General features: G+C 49.1%; 1 non-coding gene across 1 annotated transcript; it reads right to left on the bottom strand.

The window, feature by feature from the left end:
• Window positions 1-3,346: 3,346 nt before the first annotated feature.
• LOC131905454 (U1 spliceosomal RNA) lies at window positions 3,347-3,510 on the bottom strand. The gene has a single exon (XR_009377962.1). It is a non-coding gene; the product is annotated as a U1 spliceosomal RNA (small nuclear RNA).
• Window positions 3,511-4,139: the final 629 nt, after the last annotated feature.

Raw genomic sequence — 4,139 nt, 5'->3', positions numbered from 1 at the left:
GTACGGGCGCGCTGTACTGTGCGATGCCAAGCAATTCAAGTGTCAGCTGTACAGGTGGCCTTGGGCCCTTCATTCCACCTTGGCCCTTACCCGCTCATCCCAGGGAAATCTGAGTTCGGGCGCTGCCCCCCCCCCCCCCTCGAGGGACAGGAAACCACTAGTCCCTGCTTGCTAGTTGCCAAGCAACCCAAGGATGAGCCTTGGAGGTCATTTCTCAGACAGCTCTGCGCCTCCCCACAGCCTGTGAACAGATGGCCCCCGCAAGCAGCCAGCTCCAGCCCTAAGCAATTGCTTCGCTCCTGCAGCCAGTCTCCCTGCGTGTAAGCAAGGAGAAGGAGGCCTCCAGGGACACCGCCAGGGCAGTGTGGGGACTGTTTCCTGTGGAAAGGGAGAGGGGCCTAGGCTAGGCTCCAGGCATCCCTGCAGCCAGTCTGCTCTTGCCAGGGGCGGTGCCGGGGAGGAAGGGGAAGGGAAGGCGAGGTTGGTACTGCCGCTCTGTTCTCCAGGTGGGCTGGATTGTGTATGAAGGAAGGTCTGCCCCACTTGACTGCTCACCAAAGTACAGCCTTTGTCAAGAGGCACGTGATGAGCTAGGAACGGAGTAGGGCTGTAGCTCAGTCGGTAGAGTGCCCGCCTAGCATGCGTGAAGCCCTGGGTTTGATCCCCAGTATTTTGTAAAACTGGGTGTGCTGATGAATTCCTATAATCCTAGTGCTTGGGAGATGGAGACAAGCAGGTCAGAAGTCCAAGGTCACCCACCCTTGCCTTCACAGGGAGTTAAAGCAGGCTTACTTTACATAAAAACATATCTCAGCCCGGCGGTGGTGGCACATGCCTTTAATCCCAGCACTTGGGAGGCAGAGGCAGGTGGATCTCTGTGAGTTCCAGGACAGCCTGGTCTACAGAGTGAGTTCCAGGACAGCCAGGGCTACACAGAGAAAACCTGTCTCAAACAAACAAACAAACAAAAAAACCTATCTCAAGAATAAAAATAAGCCGGGCGGTGGTGGCGCACGCCTTTAATCCCAGCACTCGGGAGGCAGAGCCAGGCCGATCTCTGTGAGATCGAGGCCAGCCTGGACTACCAAGTGAGTTCCAGGAGAGGCGCAAAGCTACACAGAGAAACCCTGTCTTGAAAAACCAAAATAAAATAAAATAAAATAAAAAATAAAAATAAATAAAAATAAATAAAATACAACTGGGTGTGGTGGTCTACACCTTTAGTCTCACGACTCGGAAGGGCAGAAGGATCTCTGTGAGTTCAAGGCCAGCCTGGTCTGTATGTCAAGTGCTAGGCCAGCCAAGGCTATGTCGTGAGACCTCGTCTTGAATAAAAAAGTGAAAAAAAAAATTAAAATTCAGGAGACATCTGTGATGTCACCATCTCTCTTTATTTTTAGGATGATGTCTCGGCCTCAGGGAGACATCCCCCTTCTGATTGCAGGAAGGTACAAACTCTGAGAGAGATGCCAGCAGCTCCAGGACCCTCTCTGTCCTGTTGTCCTGTGTTTTGCTTTTTATTTTTGTTTTTTAGTTTAGTTTTGTATTTTTGAAAAAGCATCTCACTACGTACCCCCCGGCTGGCCTTGCACTCACTGTGTGTGAGGGTCCTGGCACGCATCATGGCCTGCAGCAAAACGATCCGAGAAGAGCAAGAATGAAATTCAGTTCGGCTCAACTCTAGCTATCCGGTACTGGTTCAAACTTCCGGAGTCGACGCTGGTTCAGTTCAGCCATATTTAAGCACAGCACAATTTTGGAAAAAGGTTTCCTGACAACAGTTAACTCAGCCCTGTTCATTAGGACATGTTCACATTGAAACTCTTTACAAAGTGCATATGGCTTCTTTCATAAGGATGGTTCTGTTGACTTAGAAACTTAGTGCTCAAGATAAGCGTCTAGGGAGAATGTCTGAGGTAAACACATGCCTGTGGGAGGCAGGATTGGCCTCACCCTAAGATAACATGGAAGTCACTTAGGTTGTTGTAAAACACGTGACATCTCTTATAGGATGATTTATGGACTGAGAACCAACTGCTTCATATCTAGGGGGCAAATCTGTGCTAAATAAATACAATATTCTAGGGGATTCAGGTGAACCTGGCTCTACACATGGCCAAGCTCACCAGGTTGTAAACTACATCCTTTCCCAGCATTCCAAGCGGAAGGCAGGTAAACATCTCCTGGTTTAACTTTTCCTGGTTTCCCTAGTGCTTATCTGTGTGTACAAGGACCTCTTACCTGCTACAACTCTGTAGACCAGGCTAGCATCAGACTCCCAGAGATCCAGTTGCCTCTGCCTCCTGTGTGCTGGCATTTCAGGTGTGTGCCACCATGCCTGATTAAAGCAGCTCATTTTTACTCTTTAATGTGTATGAGTGTTCGGTTGCGTGTGTATGTGCACCCTATGTGCATCTAGTACTCTCAGAGGCCAGAAGAGGGTGTCAGACTCCCAGAACTGGAGTTACGGAGGGTTGTGAGCCACCATGTGGGTTCTGGGAGACTTACCCAGACCCTCTCCAAGAGCAGCAAGTGTGGTTAACTTAAGCCGTCTCTCCAGCCCCCGTTGGCCTGTGTTAATGCAAAGCAAAAAAGACCTGCTATTTCCAGAGCAGCCTCTTGCTGTGTGTCCTTTTAGTCAATCCAGTTCTGATATCTGCTTGTAAGTGGTATAACGTCCCATAGGTTCAGGGCGTGGCCCCACGAGTCGCCTCATTGCAGATCTCTATAGGTAGATTGTCATATCCACTTCTGACCAACCAGCTGCAATCTATGGCTCCTACCAACCCCTGTCTCTGGGTTAAATTGTGTTACTGGCAGTTCACAGTACTAAGGAAAACAGTGAATGTTACCAGTTGTCTATTAGCATTATTGCTATTATTTTTTAAGATTTATTTTATTATGTACACAGCATGTATGACTGCAGGCCAGAAGAGGGCACCAGATCTCATTACAGATGGTTGTGAGCCACCATGTGGTTGCTGGGAATTGAACTCAGGACCTCTGGAAGAGCAGCCAGTGCTCTTAACCTCTGAGCCATCTCTCCAGCCCCAATTATTGCTATTATTAAGACAGATCTTGCTATGTAGCCTAGAATGGCCTTGAACTTGAAATCCTCCTGCCTCTGCCTCTGAGTGCTGAGATCACAAGCCTGGCACCAGTTTATTATATTAGTGAAGATATTATTTCTGCTTGGTAGTGTATGCCTGTAATTCCAACACTGAGGAGGCTAAAGTTGGAAGACTCCCATGAGATGGAGGCCAGCCTGAGCTACATAGTAAGTTCCAGGCCAGCCTGGGCTGCAATGTGAAACTATCTTTTATTTTTTTATTTTTTTATTTTTTTTCAGGGGAGAGCGCGAACGCAGTCCCCCACTACCACAAATTATGCAGTCGAGTTTCCCGCATTTGGGGAAATCGCAGGGGTCAGCACATCCGGAGTGCAATGGATAAGCCTCGCCCTGGGAAAACCACCTTCGTGATCATGGTATCTCCCCTGCCAGGTAAGTATTTTTTATTTTTTTTTAAATTGATTCTTTGTGGATTTCACATCATGCATCCAGATACCATTCATCTCCCTGTCCCTTCAAATCTGCCCTCTGGCCTTGCAAGCCCCCTCCCCCCAATAAAATAAAATTTAAAAGAAAAACACAAAACCAAACTAACATACAAAAAGAAAAATGAAAAAAAGAAGCTGTAGTGTGACACAGTTTACCCTTCAGTCCGTACATCTTTACTTGTAAGTGTTCGTTGCATGAATCGTTGGTCTGGTTTGAGGCCTCTGGCTTCTGCTACACCCGAAACCCTGGGCCCTCACTGGGACTCCTCTTGGACATCCTGCTGTTGCCCTGTGTCGTGGAGGTCCTGCAGCTTTGGGTCTGCAGTCCGGCCCCTTCACAGCAGTTCATACGTGAGGTGGATGTTAGGGTTGGGCTACCTCATAGTCCTGTTCTGGGGCTGGGTGGTAGCTGGGTTTGCCAGCCTGCCAACTTTCCCTCATCGACATCACCAGGGCAAGCTCTCCAGCACTGTCCAGCTTAGCTCACCCACAGGCAGCAAGGAGTGGGGCCAGTTCTGCTCTCACATCCTCAGGGCCCGGGGCCAGCTCTACTGTGCTGCCCAAGTGAGGTGCAGGGGCCG

The sequence above is a fragment of the Peromyscus eremicus genome, chromosome 2 (assembly GCF_949786415.1).
Source record: "Peromyscus eremicus chromosome 2, PerEre_H2_v1, whole genome shotgun sequence".
Lineage (NCBI taxonomy): Eukaryota > Metazoa > Chordata > Mammalia > Rodentia > Cricetidae > Peromyscus > Peromyscus eremicus.
Note: the sequence above shows the minus strand (reverse complement) of the source record. Positions and strands in the feature narration are given on the sequence as shown.